The sequence below is a fragment of the Molothrus aeneus genome, chromosome 6 (genome assembly GCF_037042795.1).
Source record: "Molothrus aeneus isolate 106 chromosome 6, BPBGC_Maene_1.0, whole genome shotgun sequence".
NCBI classification, from domain to species: Eukaryota; Metazoa; Chordata; class Aves; order Passeriformes; family Icteridae; genus Molothrus; species Molothrus aeneus.
The window spans coordinates 23,223,764-23,245,449 of NC_089651.1; the positions used below are offsets into that span (position 1 = coordinate 23,223,764).

General features: G+C 36.6%; 1 protein-coding gene across 3 annotated transcripts in view; it reads right to left on the bottom strand.

Moving 5' to 3' along the window:
• The window catches only part of FUT8 (fucosyltransferase 8), a 99,582-nt gene that overhangs the window by 58,681 nt on the left and 19,215 nt on the right, over positions 1-21,686 (bottom strand). For 2 of the 3 annotated variants that reach the window (XM_066551909.1, XM_066551907.1), the window contains exon 2: positions 19,670-19,746. The gene's annotated coding sequence lies outside the window, so the exon portion shown is untranslated. Of the gene's footprint in view, positions 1-7,581; positions 7,649-19,669; positions 19,747-21,686 lie in introns of all 3 variants that reach the window. The other variant, XM_066551908.1, reaches the window with a different exon arrangement.

The window sequence follows — 21,686 nt, forward strand, 5'->3', positions numbered from 1 at the left end:
TGTCTTGGGAAAGGAACAGAGAGGGAGAAAAGAAACAACCTTAAGGTAATATTTGACTTTTCCATTCTTGTTTCTGCTGCAGCGCTCCACTAAACTTTCCTTTCTTTTCCACTTCCTTCCCCGTGTCATTCCTTAATGGCTGCAGACATCAGAAGCAAGATCAGAGGTAAGATCTTTTCTCTTTTGGCTGCCATCAAAGCAACATGCAAAAATCTAATAACCAGGAAACTTAACATCAGTCTGTTCACAACTCAGCTGGATGTTTATAAATCAAGATGAAAAACAGGTAGATGAGAGAGCTGCCGAGTTTGTAATAGTTATGCAAAAATGCATGACACTTGGCAGCCATAAGAAAACTGAAGTGATATATGCAACCAGGAGGTTTTGCAAAATCAAAGCATAGTGAAGGCTATATGGCATTCAGATGCTGGGGAGAAAAAAAAAAACAGTCACAGAACTGAGCTAAAAGACTTTCTTCTTATACATGGCAGGCTTGGGGTCTGGGTGATTTGATAGAAATGCTGGAATACAGTTTTGAGTGGGCCACATCAGGGAAAGAATGTCAAATGGGATCATTAACTAAATAATTAGACTTGCTTTTTTATTACCATTTTCTAGTTCAAATTGAACCATGTTTTATGCAGTATTTTTATTAGAGCAAGACAAATTTTACTGGGGATTGCAAATATGATAAAAAGGTATCTGCCTTAACTTCAATTCCACTGCGGCAAAATATACGAATCTTAGCCTGCAAAAATTTCCCTTGGCACTCCAGTTTCCTTTTACTTGGGATACAGAACTTTACACATAAAAAAGCCCCAAAAAAGGCACCTAACAAGCTAATTCAAGTAGCCATTTACTTGTATTAGCATATAGGTTCACGCTGTCTAATTTACACTGGTTTACAGCTTTTGTAGTGCTCCATGCCACCAAAATTTAATTGCTTTCTGCGTGTGATCCTCACCATCCCCACAGCTCAAGTGTACCACTGATCTAAGATCTATTCATTTATTTAAAAGTGAAAGAAGTGAAAAACTCAAAGCACTTTGTACAATAGGAAAGCTAAGAATAAAATAGAACTATGAAGCTGCAAGTCCAAACCTCACATAATGCTGCCAATGCCTTTTCCTCTCAAAATTGGCGTGACACATTATTAAGGAAAAATGACAGATGAGTCTAAAACTTGCTGAGTTTAAAACACCTTTGAAAGTATTAGCTTCTTGCTTAGCTCCTTTTATGTCCTTTTAAACTTAATACTTTAGGTTTACACTGTTAATCAGAATTCCCATTTTTAGTTATAACAACTATCCCTAATGCATAAATTTCCTGTCAAACCATGGCAAGTGTTTAGCAACTATCAGCTTTAATGAGTGAGCTATTTTCTTTTATTTTTAAGATGGGATTTTTGTGTCTCTGTGCCCAGATATATGTAACTTTTTCTACAGCAATTAAAGCAAGCTTGAAGTTTTTTTACCAAAGAATACTTTTTTTAATAAGGTAAACATTCTAAAAAAAAGATTTTAAATTAATTTTCCATATAAAGTCTGTAATTCTTAAAGCAATATTAATACTTTACAGTAACAAAAGACTTAAAAGTTAAATTTGCATATCTTCTCAAAGGAATTCTAGTGAAATCCCATTCAAGTATTTCAGACTGATAATGACTAACAAAATGCAGGATTTTAAATCACCATTTGAATCAATCTGGAAGTCAAGCACTTGTAGGAAAAACCTAAAATTGTGTTATTCTTACTGTTTCCTACACAGGCACACAAAAAGGCATTTCCTTCATAGAATAATTGTGCATAAACTCATTATTTGTGAGAAAAGCAGTATTTTCCTTTGTGGTGAACACATTATAATAAGGATGTGAACATCATAGCCAGCAGCTCCTGTGTTTAGCAGCTTTACAGCAGTATCTCACAATTCCTTAACTTGCAAGTTAGGCTTTTTCCACCTACTCTTTTATAGCAGGTATTACGGTCTTGTTCCTACTCTCAGTGCAGGCTTTTTCTAGCCCTTCAGCTTCCTTCACTCCTGAATAGCTCAGGCTAATTTTAGCAACAATAACAAGAAAAAATCAAGGATGTCCATTATCCTCCATACTGGAATTTAAAAGAGCTCTCCATGGTTCTGAGCTACCTCCTGCCAGTCTCACACACTCACACACACACTCTTTTGTACTCAAGTCTGTCTAAGGCCCAAATACAGATAGTAGGCTTTTGGTTTATAAATCTTTGTATTCTTTTTAAAGCAACCAACCCTGCCTTAGCAAATTGAGTCTCAGGATGGAATTTCCTAGGATTTTAAAGGAGAGTCCGGATGGCATTTAGAGTTCTGTTCCACAAGGAATGGGGGCATAAAGGATCTACATCTCTAGCCCTTAGTTACTCACAAAATCAAAAAAAGCAACAAGGAAACAAGAAAATCAATCTGCTCCCCCACTTGAAAATTGCAAATGAAGATTATAACAAACGGCAGCAGTAGATTAGAAGGCAGGGGCTACCCCATTATGCTGCATTGTACACATGATTATCTACATAGAGGTAGGTAAATGAGGAACTTAAGTGAAACAGTGGCTTTTGAAGTTAGTTTTGCTAAAATCAGAATATTCTAGACAGACAAGTAGACTCATACAATCATAAAAGTTTTTAGGTTGGAAAAGACCTCTTCGATCATGCAGTCCAACCATTAACCCAGCATTGCCAAGGCCACCATCAAACAATGTCCTAAAGTGCTGCATCTACACATAAGTACAACAAACAAATTTTTTAATACTTTGAGCACTCTGGGGTCCCAAGACAAGGGGGCCTCAAAAAAACTTTGACAAAATAAATGGTCCCATAAATAGATGATCCTGACATCCTTCTTATGTAGAGACTAGCAGGGATTCTAAAGGATAGAAGGCAGGTTACACAATAAGGTATAAAATATCACCTGTATAAGATAACTAGCTGTTTAACACTACTGAATGCTCTGTGGTGAAGTGACTGCTGAGAATAAAGACAGAATTCTATAAGAAAACTAGATGGTCTTTTAGAAAATGGTGGGAAGGAGCTGGTGACTTCAAGTCCACAACCATTAGAAGCAGCAGAAAAGAAGTCTTTGGAGTACAATTTAAGCTGCTTTGTAAAATATCAATGAACAAGTTTTTGCTTCCTATGACACACATAACCAAGCAGAGAGGTCATGATGAAGCTTAATTAGAAGATACTAAATTGACAACCTACAGAAGTTTTGAGAAGCCAATTCTTACATGCATACAAACTATATCAAATATTTTTAAAGCATGGTGGAACTGAAAGACTTGACACAGATGTCATAAGTGCAAATTATGCATGAGATGAATATTAAAGCACATTAAATACAGGACCACCGCAGGAAAAGTTAAATGAAATAAATGCATTTGCAGTTACTAGAAGGAACTTAAATTGATGACTACATTGAAATCTTTATTCACAAAGAAGATGACAGAAGAATTCTTGCAGCTAGGAAACTACAATACTCATCAGAAACAATAGGCACATCAATTAACACCAGATACTGGGAAATAAAGAACATTGTTTTTCTGAGGGATGTCATGCCTCAGAAGGTGACTAAGTTTTATAAATTAAATTATCATGGAATTAGGGAGACCTGGTTGATGTAAAACATTAGGATTTTAAAAAGGCACTACTAGATTGTGAAAGTCACCATAATTAAAATGTTTTGAGTTTAAAGAACTTGATATATTGAAGAAAGAAGACTTAGATATTCTTTCTACAAAAATCCATGCATGGATACTATACTGCATCTGTCTTAGAACAACCCAAGTCCTGGAAGCTCAGAAAACAAGCTAGAAGGGTCATGGCTGCTTGCTTCCACTTCTACAGATAACTGCTACTGACATTTGAGTAGGACAGGGAGCCTTCACAGACAAAAGCTCAAATCACATTCATTTTAAATATGACTTTTTCTGCCTGGATCTTATGTAGGCGTGGTCACAGTTGAAAATCTATTCAGTAAGTGAAGGAAAAAAGTGAAGAAAACTGCAACAAAATACAGTAAATAAACAGAACTCAGCCCTTTCTGATAGAGTTCTGATACTGTTCTTAAGAGTCTTCAAGACATCTAATATCTTGAACTTGATCTGCTGAAGCACCAGAGTTAGGGAGAATATTTTTACTGACAGAATTTCAAAAGCAATTATTTGGGAGTTGGCTGGAATGGTACAGGGCATGTGTAAGCATTTGGAAGTAGGTAGCAAGAGCTGCATTCTGCAGATATACAACAAACTCATACTGCTGGAGTATTTAGGGAAAACTTTTTCAAAACTAAACCTTACCAATGTCAATGTTAATACAGATTAAATATATTATAGAGAAAATAAATTTTACTTTTAATATTGCTTTCTCTCATACTCTTCTTTTTATGAAAAGCAGCAGTAAAACATAGAAAGAAAGAAGTCACAATGTGTGACCAGTCGTGAAAATGAAGAAAGATGATTCAGCACAAGCATTTCTACAAAAAGAAAACAGTTATGAAAGATACTTGGATGGTAAACTAAAACATGAAACATAACATTTTACCTGTAGTTTATAAAACGATCAGTATTGCAGCTTAGAAGAAACAAGCTTATCACATTCTGTCTGTAACTTTGTTCTAATCATAGAGCTTTCCATCCCCCATAACAAATTTATTAAAAAATCCCAATAATAAGTTTTGTAAATGCAGTGATTACTATGTTCTCCTACAAACTAACAAAGCATTATTAGGACGAACACAGTTAAAGGCTCCAAAAAGCAGTCTATTAGGAAAAGAAGATTGAAGAAATCTTGTAATTGTATGTGACTTTTATATCCTAATGAAATCCATGCACATGAACATTTTGTGTTCATATTTAAATTTAGGAACCTCACCTCACTTAAAAGACAGGTAGACTGCACTTTTCAGAACCGTGTAATAAACAAAAGTGCTCACAGGGTGTCACGTGCTGCTGCTGGTATAATTAAGTCCTTCTGTATTCAAAGGACTTACTGTTCCTGCTTTGCACCCCTAACTTAGATCCTGATCCTGCAACCAGCATTCATAGAAGCATCCATACACATCCAAAGTGTCAGCTGCAATCAATGCAGGAGAATTCTCAGAAACAAAACACAAACCCATACTACCTATGTGATTTCAAACGTTTTCATTTTCTGAAAACTGGTCTGAATTATTGCTAATCTTTTCAGATCCAATCATCAGTTCAGAGGAAAGCTATTCATTTTTCCTTTTTCTATTTACATGCATTTCTGTAACTGATGTCAAATAAATTAACTATTTACTAAATACACTCATCGGAGGGGGGAAAGCCCACAAACACCAACACTGCATTCTCAGCACAATAGTGCCTCACCCATTTTCTAACCACATTAAACAGAGGAAAAGAATTAGATTGCCAAAACATCAAAACCCAGAGACTTCATTTAATATATACGTAATCATAAAGCATTACATTTCACGTCAGAGCAGGGGAAAAAGTACATTTAGATGATAGTAAAATTTGTTTTCAAAGTTCAGGCAACTATAGGTTTTAAATTCTAAAAATTCTTTATGTTTGCTATTTAGATACCCCAGAAGTGTAGTATATAGGGAAACATGAACTGAAAATTGGACAAATAACGCTGATAAAGTGGTAACTGATTTTCTCCCTGCATTCAATCCATCACTACACAATACTACCAACATAACTGGCACCTGGAATTCCTACTTCAGAACAGACTCCTTATGCTCAATTGACCTTCTCAGATATACCAGCCCTCCAGCAGTTTTTACCTGCTGCATATACATGTTCTTTCAAAGAGACGGAATCAAACGGCCACCAAAATTCTGACTGCACTTTACAATCTGTAAAATTCAATCTGTATTTTACAGATTTAAAATCTGCAATACAACCTTTATTTTACAATTTTCTTTTTCTCAACCCTCTATAACTTGCAAACATCGACTTGTTTGCAAAGACATGAGAATCAAAATATCATTACAATATCTCAGATGCAATTCTAATTCTGTCTCCTCTGCTCACAGTTAATTCAAATTTGATATAAACCTAAATGATCTTGGACCACATACATGTGGCTGTTTTCAGATTTTTCATAAAGGCACCAACTTGAAACGTAATACTAATATGGTTCCTCTGAAAATAAATTTTATGGTCTGTTCAGCCACCTTTTCAGGTGTTGATTAATTCCCCATAAATGACTTCAAGACTGTTAGTAGCTGCCACTACATTTATTTGGAGTAAAACCTTAGTCTTTTCCTTGATGAAGTTAAACAGCTTCTATGGCTGAAGGAATGTTCACATTGAAGTTCTTTCAGAAGAGGTGCAAAAATTTTGGGATAACATTTCTCCTTTTTAACTTCAGAACAAAACAAGGTGATAAATTCCTTCAATAAATTATAAAACCAAGGTTAAACAAGAATGCTGTGCTTTTTATTTTCACCTAGAGCAGCATCACTAATTACTACTGGCATTGCTATCTTGCCTTTCACTACCAAAGTGTTTGTTCAACACAAGTGAATGATAAGTCTTTTGCTGTGGTCAGTAGAATTCTTTCGCAGTTTAAAATATTTACAGCTCTGGTTGCAAGATATTCTGCTTCACAACATAACCATCACTTTTCTGAAGCACAGTGGTGATGGACATCAGTTTCCTTATATCGGGAGGTTAAAACTGATGTAAGCTTTCTCAAATAAATGAAACTTTAAAAAACAGCTACCAGAATATGACAGTGAGATGAATTTTGCTATCTACTTACTAAATATATTTCAAATCAACATTAAAGACAACAATATTGAGGGAAAGACAGTCAAGAGTAACCAGACATTTATTGAAAAATTTCACATCCTATTACTGCACTAGCCCAGGATGTGTTTATTAGCCTAAATTAGCTAATTTTCAAATACAAGATATGTAGCAAAATATTCTTGTTTTCTTTTGAAAAACAACAGAGTGGAAAGCATGTAATTTATGGTTGTAAATATTTACTCATTATTTCCCAGAAACATGTAACATTACAGAAAGGCTCCCTAATGACATATGAAAAGAAGCACTACTTCCTACTTCTATACAACATCACTTATAAATAGTCTAAATATTTATTAATTAATTTCATAAGACTTCCCTAGGAAAAACTCTCTATGCAACAACTGATGGAAGAGTAATATCATACACTGTGTTTATCTCACTGTGATTTTCACAGCTGGTTCCAGAGATAAATAAATAATTTGGATCCAGAGTGAGCTTAAAGATCTTTATTCATTTCAGCCATACAAAAGAAGTTAAGCTTTTTTAAAACAGCATGCAATGGAATATGTATTTTAAATATACTAGCAGTATACCTTGTCTTTTACAGCAATGATGGTAGATGAAAGTCTAAGACTTTCAAAAGGTGATCAAGAATTCAACACTGGTATTTAAAAAAAAAACAGACAACCTTGATTTGCTTTAAATGGATCCATTACTAGACATACTGTACCATGTAACACATATCATATATCTTCATGGAATGCTACATGCACAGGTTCATTTAGTAACATTCAGAATTTTTTATTCATTACCTGACCACAGGAAGAGCTCTTCCCAAATCTCAATATGTACTCACTTCCAGCTTCTTTCACCCCCTATCTATATTAGAGAAACACACACACAAAAATAATTAAAATGAAAACATTGTGCCAAGATTTGGTCATAAATATAATGCTAAACTTTCCTATGTAGGTTCTATCCAGAAAAGCTCAAGAGATTCTATTTTTCAGACAATTTATTCTTATGATGAAGTACACATGACCCAGCACAGGCCCTGGAGCAGGATAAGATGAAACCTTGCATTACACTGTTACCATTATGAAAAATAACCATATATTCTGGGGTTTTCTTCTATTCCATTATGGGGCTACAAATTCACAAAAAAACCTGTTTCTCTTTTCTCCCCAAAATTTCATTTTTCTAAAAGCAATTGTTGAAGAGCCTTGCCAAAAACAGGCAATTTAATTACAGTTTATTGATCAGGTCACCTCTGCATTGGCTCTTCTTCAACATACCATACTTGAACACACATCCAATAACCCTCTTCATGGTTGTGTTTAATAGGAGTTAAACTTGAGGTCTTTTAACTCAAAGACCATCTTCGGAATTCTTGTATAATGAGGTTCCATTAAGTACAGCACGTTCCAGTTTCCTGGCATCGAGACCAACATAAGCAACAGTTACACGAGGAAGTCAGTTCTACAGATGCAATTGAAAGGACCTGATCCCAGTACAGGAGTACAGCCAACTAAGATGAAGGTGTAACCTATGAAGGAGTCACATTTACAGGGAGTAATATGGGCCATTTTGCAGTGCTGTTGAGAAAGATTTCTCACATGCAATAAAGACTATTGGAACAGTTTGGTTAAGGTTTCTTTTCGATGTTTGGGGTTTTTTTGGTTTTTTTTTATTTTTTTCTCTTTTTTTTTTTGGTGGGTTTTTTTGGTGTTTTTTTTTGTTTTGTTTTGGTTTTGTTTTTTGGTTTTTTTTGTTAGTTTGATTGTTTGTTGGTTTGGAGCATTTTAATGTTTTAAGTGTTGAGCTGACTCTTCTCTCCTGCCCCATCCTCTCAGATTTTCTCTGCTCGACCAAAAAGATTATAGATCAAACACATTGAATGTTAGGATACCAATAAAAAGAATGGAAATGGATATATCATTATAATCACACACCACCAGAACATTCTTAACTTACAGTTCTGAGCTTTCTAGAAATGAGAGTCATTATTTTAAAATGTTTGTGGAGACTTATCAACAAGAAAATGGGGGAATGGGAATCAATTCTGACAATAAACAAAGAAAAACATTATGTCCCCACAAACACTTTTCAACCAGCTCATCCAAATCATTCCAAAAACAATATATTTGAGATTAAAAAAAACTCACAACATTTTATTAATTATCTGGTTATTAGATTGTTATGAAATAATTTGTCTTCCTTGTTTGCTTAGGAAAAATGCATTTTTATACTTCATTCCTTAATCTTGTCTAATTAAATGACAGGTGGAGAAAGATAAAAACTTGCTCACATGGCAAAAAAGTCTAGAATCCTCCTCACAATTTGACTGCATAGACTGGGCCAGAGGAACAGAGGAAAAAAAAGGTAAAATCCTTCTTGCCTTGAAGAACACTCAACACTCTGAGAAACAGAATTGAGAAATTTAGCAGCTGAAGAAAGATAATCAATTCATAAACACAACAATCTTACTAGATGAAAGAAACACTTGATTACTCATCGTAACAGGCCAGGAATTAGACCAAAAAAAGTTACATCCTTAAGCAGAGTACAGAATAAATTACATTTTAGAAAAAGTACTCTAGATATGAACAAAACAGAAAACAGAAAAAAAAATTCTTCATACTATGACTGCTAAAAAGATAAAAAAATTTTAAAAAATTATTTTCTGTGTGCATATGGATATATGCTCCTAACATGTCTAAAGAAATGGCAGAGTTTAAAATACTGTTGAAATACAAGACAGCAACGGAAGTAGTTGGCCATGACTTAGTGAGCAACTACATGGAAAGAGCACATACATGCACAGGAGTACTGAATTGCATCAAAATTCTGATTACTTTCTATATCGAGCTATCAATTAATTTTTCTGATGCTTCTTTACAAAAGAGATTTGAGTCTCAGTGCACAGAGGTCTTGAGAAAATCCATATATTTTTAGGAAAGCACACAACACCTACTCATTCTATTTGGCATGCACTAGGAAAAGATCCCATTCTCTCTGCAACCCACTCCATGTCTAGATGACATGTTTACAACAGTTACAGTTACTCAATTATGAAAAAGTTGATGCAAAGGAATAAATGAAAAGCAGGCAATAAGCAATAGAAGACAAATGGAAAAACCCTCAAGTTCTGCTAAATTTAAGAGATTTGCAGAGTTCAAGACAGAAAGATCAGAGCTCCAAAAAGGCATGGGGAAGAAAAAAAGCTGAACAAGAGGTGGAAAGCTTATGTTAAAATACCCTCTGAAGCCTTTAGAATGCATGAACTACATGCCACTGATTTTCTGAACAGAGTTCAAGTTATCCATTTTCTTGACCTTGCTTCAAGCTATCCTCCCTGTTCTAGTGAGACACCCAAACATTAAGCCCACTCAAATATATGCTGCTGTAAAATTCTCCCAAACTCTGAGATTATTTTTCACTGGGCACATCCTAACAACACTCTCTGGAATATTCCTATTGGACTAAAGAGCCAAAACTAACAAGCTGCTAGCTGAAAAATCAAAGGATCAGTGAAACACTTCTGATGTAGTGACTTTTGACTTCAAGTGTATGCTTTAGAACAGTTTTCAGAAATATACCATTTCAAATAAACAATGTAGTACTGATCTAGAATGAATGTTCAATTTTCAGGTTTTGCAAAATAACTTCCAAAAATATCTGCATTAATTTTTCCCATCCAATGGAGCTTAGTAACTCAGATTCATTATACAGATCATTTTACATCAGAACACATTTTAAGAAATACATGTTAGTTAACAGCAACAATTATTAATTGAAAAACAGAGATTCCAGGTATATGTTAATTAGTTTCCTGGAATATCTGGTACACTAGGATAAAACGTTATAAAATAATAAGAAAACATGTAGATCAGCAAACTGAAAACAACTAGAAAAATTGTTTGAATGGAACCACTGGGACAAAATTAGTGCAAGCATTTTTAATCTGAACATTAATTTAAAATAGAAATGGTTAAGTAGCAGAAAAATACAAAGACCATAAAATATTTTTTCAGCAAAATAACTTAAGAACCCATTCTAATAGTACTGCTACACTAGAAAAAGTTTTATTCCATTTATTCTTTATTCCCAAAAGTATACTGGAATAGACTTTCATACTGCTGCTAAGAGTGGCCTATCACAGCACACGTATACTTGTTTTTGTAAATATTCTGGCCCTGTTCACAAGATCTTGTAACCACAGAAAGGTGCACAATACAGCTGACATTCCAGAGCCTTCTTTGTCACTGACTATGATTAATGAACTGTTTTACAATGCTCTGTGGGATGCTAATCACAGCATTCAGAAAATTATGAGGACTCAAGAGTCCACTTCCCACAACTTCATTAGTGGCTTTTTAGTGTCCCCTTTATGAAATACATGTGGCTCATCACGCCAGTTTTCATTCAGCCACTCTCCAGAAGATACATGAATTCTTCTCAGAGGAATGTTATGAACATGTAACAATAGCCTACATAATTTTTCCTTTTTTTTTTGACTTCAGCAACTACCAAAACACATTGAAATGAAGATAATCAAGAAGAAAGGATGCATGACACAGATGGTACACAAAACCATCAAATGCTGCACGTGTTCACTGACCACCTGCGCAGTGCTGAGTGGTGCTTTCAGGTCTGCGAGAAAAGCACTGAGTTGTAAGTTCACTCACTCTTACAGTTACAGGACAATCAGCAATCTCCTTGCACCCTTCAGACTAGGTTCATGCCAAACACAACTGCACATAATGCTGATGACATAATCAAAGTCATATGACAACAGCGCAAAATCGAAAGATTGCCCTCCATGAGCCTGCAGTTCCAGATGACTATCTGCTTGAAGGGAAATATAAAGTAAATAGCTATTCTCATACATTTAGAGACACTAAAAACATGACCTTTGCCCAGCACTGCAACTGTACACATGCAGGAAAAAGCACATTTTAACACAAAGGAATTTCTACACTGTGATGAATCAAGAGAAGAGATATATACAGTAGTTCTGCCTTCCTAAGCCCATGTTAAGTGTAGAGGGGAAAGGAGTACTTTTCCATGGTTAAAAAAAAAAAAAAAGAATACCACTAATATTAATATGGTTGGGAAGGAAGGTGCAAAAAGCAGCCCTTTAAAAAAAGAACTTTGTGCAAACATTAGCATATTTCCTGGAAAGTGGAAAGCATGTTCAGTGGAAGAGTTGCAAAGCCAACATTCACTCAGAAGGATTCTACCATTAGCTCAACAGGTGAAAAATCTATACACCATTTAGAAAGAAGAAAGGAGTAATACAACTACTGCATAAGAAGATGCAATACAATGCCTGAAAATGCATTTGGCTGGCAGAAAAGGAGCTGGTAATGCCTTGAGACAAGGATGGATTTCACAGATTTGTATTCCTGTTACTGTGATACATTGTGTTTTACATAGTATTTGTGACAAAAGTGTTACCAGTAACATGCTGACCTGGGTGAGGTTATATTAATAGCCTGCCCCCAGAGGGGAATACAGCACTGGGAATTGGACTGGGATTGCTCCGTGACAGTCTCTAATACCTTAGTTTCCTGAGCCACAACATGAGGTCTCAGCTCCATCTGCAAGCTCAATGGCAATCCTTGCTTTCTTTCCATCTAATGTAGATATTCTGCTGTACTGTCTTGCTGCACTCGAATACATCATGACTACCATCTTTGCTTTGTGATCCGATGATCACACACTTTCTCCTATTTCTTGCATCAGGACCATACATGTTCTCCAAGAAAAGGCACATGTTTCTACTAAAACCATCCATGAGGTTTAAACACATTAAAAGTGAAAATGAGAACAAATGATTCCCAGATAAATTGCTCGACTACTTAGTTACAAAATGTCTGTTTTCAGCTCTCACCAATGCCTTTTCATTTAGGCTTAAAGTTCAAATCTTCAAAACTGCTTGAGTAACACTTTAACAGAACAAGCTTCTTAAATCTCTAAAATGAGATATACTTTCCCAGAACCTGCATTTTTACAGCTCTCTTCTAAACCTCTTAAGACTATTTCTGACTAATCTTAGGAACCCCAAACTAGCCATTATACACTCACCACAGCCCATTCTATTGTATACAGCAGTTAATATCACCTCCCCTACACCCCTTTTACTGCTTATGTTACTCAAAACCATTGTCTCTAATCCGTAAGTGCAATCTACAATATTGGTCTCTAGACCTGAGATCACACATTTGGCTCTATCCAAATACTTTCCAGTTCAACTTGCCAAGCAATTTAACAGTTAGTGATCTCTTTCTATCAAATTTAGACATTTATTAGGAGCAATGTATTCTTCCCAAGAGCTAAAGCCAATGACCAAGAACCTCCTGCCATGTAGCAATGAGGGAGCCTTCCTTAGAGTTTGAAAGTTCCCTCCTTACTGACAGGTTTTTGGATTCATTAACCAATTTTAATACAATTAACATGAGTTAGGACAAATATACTTAGGCAAAATCAATCTGATTAAGGCAGTATCATTAGGATCGGTTTCAAGTGAATCACCCTACAATTAACCTCTGTCTTGATTAGATTTTTTTCCACATACTGGCAAACATCTAATTTTTCTCATTCCCCTTAGACTTGGCTAATTTCAACATTTGTTTAAGAAAAAAAGAAATAACAAAAAAACCCCACCAAGACTGAAGTGCAAAAACAATTAAATGAAGATTTTCTTATGCTAACAGGATCTGCCAATTTCAGATGTGTTTATTAGGCACCATTTAATATAATCCAAACTATAAAGAAGTGCTGAATTATCAGTGTAGCATAATTACATAATTTTAAAAAAGAGCAAAGCCAAAAGAACAGCAGAATATTTCTATACTGTAGGTGTGACCTTGACACTTATCCACATCTTGTTTTTCTCCCTGTGGCAAGTACAATTCCTTTCACTCAGCAGCAAAAAGTGTGCAAGACTATCACCCCCTCTTACCATTTCATCTAAAAATTATAATACTAAATAAAAATTCATAACTCACAGATACCTTTATCCCACATACTCTATCTCTCTGTATTTCATACTATAAACCTAATTTTAAAAACCCTGTGATGTACATCCTCACCTATTTAACTGAAAGAACTTGTGAAGCAGGAAACTTCTTGTCTGGCTAGTTCTTCTGATCTTGTCCCCTTAATGAATGTGTCATTACAAAAGTTTAGTTTCAAATAACAGACTAATCCTAGACATTTTAAAAGGTACAGACTACCAGTGGTATTTGAAATTTGGCTTTTCAGGCACTGTAAAATAGTACTAATTAGAGCCAAATAATATCCACCAGGTTATCATGCCAAGTTTTTTTCAAATATTCAGTTAATGTTTTAGATTTGGACTATTTAAGTTTAAACTCAGATGCATTCAAGATAAAATGTTACTTGGTCCATTGAAAGAAGTATTTAAGCTAAAAAAAAAAAAAAAAAAAACCAAAATAAGAAACACTGCAATATGCAGAAAGAGATCCTATGCTCCTTCTCAGCATCCTTTGCAAAAAGTTGTTCTCCCTATGCTTCATTCACAAAAAGAGATCGATAATAAGGGGGAAAAAAATTTTACTCCTTAATTAGCCTCTTATTATTTCAACCTCTCCTCACAGGTCTTGGATGAAACATTATACTTTCAATACTATTTTCTTCTGGATTCTCCAATTCAGCAAGATAATTCTGATTTCTTGGCATGCATTAAGTGCATGGTTCCAAACTGGACACAATGACCTAGCCGACTCCATTTCTACTCTAGGTTGTGCAGAGAGATCCACATCAGTTTTACAGTGCTGAATGACAGCGCTTTTATTTTTTTATTTTACATTTATTTATCCTGGTGTGATGTTACATTCTTAGAACTATTTTTTGTGCACAATACTCTTGATTTAAGGAAGCTCTTAACCCTCAATTTCTTTCTTCAGAACTCTCAGCCATTCCTTATCCTCCCTGTGTACTCCCCTGTGTTGCAGCTTGAATTGCTGCTAGTAAAGTCCAGGGTAAAGAAGCCAAAAAAGGCTTTTACATAATATCCACAGATGTTCAATTCAGCCGCACTCTGACACCCACTCCCCCCCAAGGTCCCGCTCTCTCCCCCTGGGGCCTCCCAGCTGACCTTGGTCTCCAGGCAGCATCAAGGTAAGGCCCAATCAGGGAAAAGGAGGGAGAGCCTCAGGAGCACCTATGTTCAGGCATAGGAACAGGGGAAGGAGCTAATGGGGTGTAACTTAGAAGAAGCCCCTCCAGGGCCTCCACACCCCTGTTTTCTTTTTCTTTAATCTAAAATCAGGATTTTAAATTTGCCCTTAATGGCTTGAATCCCATTTTTCTCTGCTCATTCTAAGTTCTTGCTTCATGTTAAATTCTCCTCCAATCTTCCAACCTCTCTGCAGTGTCTCAGCCTGGTATCATATTTTTCACTGTAGCAAACATGTGTGTCAATGGATCCATTAGCATCCTCTTTTCTTGAAAAGAAAAACGTAAAAGACTGTTGTTTGTGCCTCTGCATCAGAAATTACTTATCTAGAACACACTTTTAATAAAGAATATAGTTCAGAGAGACAGAGGAGCAGGAAGCAATTTTTCAAAGAAGAATCCAAGCTAAAAGACTACCAGAATAGAAGAGCACACTGAAGGCAAATGTTAGAACAAGAAACAGACTTTGCTGATCCTCAGGCAAGAGGGAAAGTAGCAAGTAAGATCAAAGATACTTCAGAACCACAGAGGGACAGTTCTAATAAAATGGCAGGGTTAAATCAGCAACATACCCTCCTGAAAAGGTATTTTCCATCAGGAATGATACACTGATCTATTTAGATATGTAGAAACAGAGAATATGTATCTGAGATTTTAGGTGCCCTTACAATAAATAAAGCTCAAGGTATACAGGCCTTTTCCAGAGATTAGTTTGTCTTGAAAGGCCTATCGCAGATTAATCTAACTTACAGAATATCCGAGAACAGATAAGAAAGTGTTTTAGAATGCAATAAAAAATGTTGATTTTATCTTTATTTCTCAACCAACTACAAAACAGCAGTTCATAGATGGAATGGATTAGACTAAGTGTGAAATATGATTTGGGGAAAAAAAAGGAAAGGCTACCATGGAAACATTTTTATATCTGAAAAGCATCAGGAAAAAATATCAAATAAGTATATGGATGATAATACAGTTTCCTCAAGCCATACTGTGATAGCAGAACATAATTCCAAATGCAGCTTATTAAAAAATCTGACTGGAAGCAGGAATCCAACACGATCCATGGATTGGATAACCAACTATGCAATCCAAGTAGGGGAAGATATCACCTCACTGTAGTGCTCAATTACTTGTCTCAACCACCATCACTCCCTAGATCTCACCTAGACACTGAGCCCAAATCAGCTTTCCTCCACTGCTCAAGCTTCCTCAGCAGTTGAGCAATGCATATACCAAACCACTGGCTTAACTATAGCTCCAGGCACTGCAGTTTATAGAACTGCTCAAATCCTTTTAATTACCCTCCCACACAAACTAACAGAAAAGGCAAGAAGAGGTTTCACGCAGTTCTCAAGCACTGTGCCTCTTTCTTGCTAAAGAAAGGAACGCATCTCTGCTAAAGACAGTCAAACCATCACCACAGCTTCCGGACAAAGCAAGTTAGTGTGAACACAGAACAACAGGAAGTACAAAAGTAATTACATATGCATGCATGCCTGCAAGCAGGCTCTCACAAGGAAATAGATTTTAATTTACAAAACTTCAAATCAAGATACAAATTGTTCTATTACATAACATCATGTACAAGGGACCAGCCAATTCTGACTACAAGTGAGGTTTTCAGAAGTCATGAAAGTTCTCCTACCTTTCATTTATTTTCAGAGCCTGGAGCACACAGATACTACACATGGGGCTAGAGAGTTGGAGGGTGAGGTGGAGGAAAGACTGTACAGATTTCCTAGCTCCCTGCTAAGATTTTTTTCCATCTGAATCATTGTTTCTACTCCATATCAATAAACCACTCTGCAATGGCTGGGAGGGATCTGGCAAGATCAGCCACTTCTAGTCTGAAACATCCACAGAAGCCTGTTTTCTCCAAAGTCAAACCATGTATTCCCAGCCTAACAACTCCAAGAGAGCATTACCACAAACTGCTGGGCAAATCCATGGACTGGCAGCTGCCTGAAGGGCGAGGTTACACTGCTACATGGCCACACTTACTCCTGCCTGCAGAGTCTCTCTGCTTCTTCTGCACTTTGGAACTTCTTTGAACAATCATCTGAGCTGATCTATCCCAAAAGACAAGAAACAAAACCTTTTCTCTGGATTTGTGAGATAAATCAGGTAACTCGTTTCAGTAGGAGTCAGATAGAGAAGAAAGCTGGGTTCAGGAAATGGAAACAAGTCCTCTCACCAACAGGAAACAGTCACAACAGCTAACCCTGGACACACCACCTGGACACTTGGAAAGCTATCACCATATTCTTTCTTCTGGCCTGGTCAGAAGGTCCCTAGAACATTATTTGAAATCCCACTTTTTTTCTTTTTTTTTTTTTTTTAATAAACTATCCATTAAACTCCTACAATACCACAATACTTCTAATGCTAAAAGTGCATAAAATAATTCAAAATAATTGAGAGCACTTTAGATGTTGCCAGCTTGACAAGCACTAGTGAAGTTGAGTGAACTGTAAAAGCATCAAATCTGCTACAAATTTGCTTGAACTCTTAGTCTTATTTGTTCAATTGTGGAAGTTTAAGAAATTTTCACAACTTTCTTATCATAGTTAAGAATACTGATCATAACAGTCTTTTCTACAGTTACATCAAAGAAAGAATAATGTCATAATATTCTTGGTTTCCAAGTTCACACCTGGATTCATGTTTCAGTGAAGGTCACTTCATTCTTTAAGCATTCTTCTCAAAATGAAGAGAGTTACCTTTCTGCTAACTTATATTTCAATAAAAATAATGTGTCCTCAAACATGATGTGGTGGTTTGACAGGAAATGTGTTTTTTGGAGATGCTGTGTTTTTGGCCAATGGATATTCAGACTTTAATATTAGCATTTAACCTGACCATTGAGACATGGACACGCCTCTGAGAACACGGGGTTAAAAGCAGAGCTCTCCCCTGGGAGGGGCCTCTTGGGTTTCCGGCGGGAAAGAGTTCGGGTCTGTCCCCTGTCCCAGCTGCTGGCTGGGCAGGGGGAGGGGAAAGCCATGTGGCCGGGAGAGGTAGGCCTGAGCCCGGGGGTGGAAAGGTGGAAGAGAGAGAGAGAGAGAGAGACACCGGGAGCCATCAGGCAGCCCCCCCTGAGAGACACAGAGAGAGAGAGAGAGAGACACCGGGAGCCATCAGGCAGCCCCCCCTGAGAGACACAGAGAGAGAGAGAGAGAGAGAGCCGCTGCCTGGGACTGTAACCTTGAGACTGGATAAACGTGGGCCTGTGCCGGCAGCACGGCTAAGACGGAGAAGAGGGGGGGGTTCAGCCGGCCGCTTGTAGGAGCTTTTAACCCCTTTTTGGAGAATGAGAACTTTACAGAACATTGACCTTTTCTAGAAGATAGAGTAGAAGATGAAGAAAGAAATGGGCCAGTGTGAGAGAAGTCTGGGCGAGTGAGAGATAGTAGAAGAATAGAGAAGAATCCTAGTAAGAAGAGATGATAGAGTGGCTTTTGCTAGACTCTTTTTGTATAGCCATAGACAGAACCATGTTCCTTGTGATACAGAGACTGCATTCTAGGGAGAAGCAAAAGCCTCAGAACCAAGAGAGTTCAGTGTTAATGCCCCTCGGCCCCAGGGGGTGAAAATATAGAGGAGACAGGTGTCCCAAAAGAGAGATTGTAGAGACAAGTGTCCCAAAAGAGAAACTGTGCCTTTTTTAGATCGAGACAGAGCATCCTTAAAAGACAACCCTAGAAGCAGTTCTGGTCCATGTTCAGTAGTGAGAGCACTGGACATGAAAAAGAAGAAGTCACGACGGCAAATGTACTCCGGGCGGTGCCACGAGTGACACAGAAACACACGAAGCTTCAGCTGTGTTTCCAGAAGAAGCCCATAGCACAAGAAAGACTCCTCTCCTCTTGATGAACTGAAGATTGATTGTCTAAAAAGTGGTGCTGGACCGAGAGTTAGTGATTTGAAGAACCAAATATATTGTGTTAGAAATTTGGTGGGGGGGGAGGAGGAAATGCACTTGTGAAGTTTTCATTTTCCCTGTGTGTGTGTTCCTTTTTATCTGTAGTTGTAGAGTAGTTAATAAAGTTCTAGTTCTTTTTCCCTAAGTAAGAGCCTGCTTTGCTTATTCCTGGTCACATCTCACAGCAGAAACCAGAGAGAAAGTATCTTCATAGAAGCACTGGCATTGTGCCAGTGTCAAACCATGACACATGACTATTATGGTACTTGCCCACACCTTCAAAACCATAAGAATCTGAAGCACTGGATCTGAGATATCCCAGAGCACACAATACTTTCCACCCACAACAGCTTAGTTGCTTATAACTCTTGAAAAACTTCATGGAGTAGGGCCTGTGCACAGCTTCTGCAGAAGACCAGCTTACCTCTGAAAAATACATGTAATATCTGCAATACAGATGGAAAGGGCCCAGAAATACTGCCAGAGAAATACAGGATTTAGTACATAAGACAGAGGATACATAATGAACCTACCAAAGAATTTCTCTTTTTAGAGATGAGAGGCAAAGAGGAGAAGGGAGAGAAATAGGTGTATGGAGAAACAAAAGGTGAAACAGGTATCTGATTGACCCATTCTGTCAGTGATCACTGAAAAGTAAAGGACCTGACGTCTCTTTTCCAGTTTCCTCTTCTCAGCTGACAAACACTTATCAACAGAGCAGTTTTCAATTGTGAAGGCAACATCACAAAGAATGAGAAGTACTTACTTACAAGCAATAATTATTGTTCAAATTAATACTTTCAGGGATTCTTCTTCCTCACTTTCATTTTGAAGCATAGGCAAGTCTCTGAAAGTAGAAGAGGAAAAGCTCATCAGTTTTTATCACAGAATCATTTAGTTTAGAAAAGACCTTGAAGATCATCAAGTCCAGCCATAAACCTACCACTACCAAGTCTACCACTAAACCATGTCCTTAAGAGCCACATTTACATATCTTTTAAACTCACCCAGGGATGGAGGTCAACAACTTCCCTGGGCAGCCTGTTACAGCGCTTGACAACTCCTTCAGTGAAGAAAAAACTATTTTAAACAGCAAGAAATTGGTTGTTGAAAAAGCTTATTTGTGAACCTGACTTCAAGGCAAGGAATGAAAGGAAAAAAAAAGAAACAGGAAACCAATTAAAGCAACAATAGTACCAGGAACAGGAACAAAGGCAAAAAAAAATAAAATGCTTCAGATAACTGACTTTTACGATAATTACAATTCTGCCAAATTACTCTTATTTTTGAATGAAAATTAAGTGATTTCTATTTCAAAGAGAAGCTTCAGCAGCTGTACTGTTAAAGGTGAATTGGCAACTCTAAAGCTCTCAAAAGCAGCAACAGTGATAAAAAACAAATCTGGATTCTGTGTTTTCCTATTCATGTAATAAATTATTTAAAGAAATCAGCACCTACAAAGTCAGAGCCCATGAACTTCCAAAAATGGAAAGCCTGAGGGAAACAGGAAGATAGCCTATTTTCACTTCTATTTGAGGTTGATAGTCCGGGTATACTTGGCTAAGGCACACAATGAAAAGGTTATGGCTTTTGATGTGATAAAGTATCTCAGAAACCAAAAAATACAACCCAGTTGCTCCATGTATAAAAAGCAAAATCAGAAAAAAAAATTCATTCTTGTATTGTAGCACCCATCAAATCAGCTACACTGCCTGCTTCACAAAAATTGAGAGGTGAAACTTTCAGCTGAAGGTGACTTAAGAAGCCAAGCAGAAGAAAATTCAGTCCACATGCTGCAAGAGGTAGCCCTACATGGAACACAGTAGAGCATAGTCTAGAATGATGCTTATTCTTACTTTTGTATGAAGCATTATGATGTATTTTCTTCCAAGTTCATATTTCCAGCCTCATTAACAAGGAGAAGGTAGTACATTATGTGAGCCATACATATGGAAAAATAGATTTAGACAGATTGGCTCATGGTAAACATGAAGTGGAAACATTTACATTTCATGTAACAAAAAGAACCATTATTAAATTTACAAGTCGATTTATTTGTAAGCAGCAGAATTGCAAGCAGTACCAAAAGGCCTTCCAGTCTTACCAGGCTGGACAAATCCCCATGGCCTACATTACTAATAGGACAGAAATAAAGCTCTTTGGGTTTTTTCCCACAGTTCCATAAAAAGAATGCAGTCACTTTACATAAATTGTGATTATCTTAAAACAGCCTGTCTACTCTGAAACATTCAAAACTACCAAAAAGTTTACAATTTTATAGCCCAGTATTGCTGTAAAAATCCCTGAGATTTGAATTCTGTTCATAATGTAAAAACTGAAAAGTATTTTAAAAAATCTTTGCATTTCTGTTTCAACCACCTCAAGAGTATTTACAAACATCACTAATTAGACAGTTGTTCCTTCCAGATAAATTTGCTCTCTAACACAGATATTTTTGGATATAAAGGTCATGAAGTGAACTTACAGATAGAAAGTTTTAGTTATGCCCAGTTCTGACTTTGAATTGCTGGATGTACAAAGACTAGTCATTACCATTTTTCTCTTTTTTTTTTTAATTCATGTATTTATTAAAAAATATATATTTCCTTATAAAGAATTCAATAACATCTGCAGTGTTCAATCCAGTCTCCTGCATTGCAACCAAAACCAAGTCCAAAACATTTCATCAACACTTTTCATATAATTTAAGTTGCATTTCAAAAAGACACAAGATTTGAAAGAACAAAAGCAAGGTCGTAGAGTTCAAGGATGCCATGCTTTAGTGAC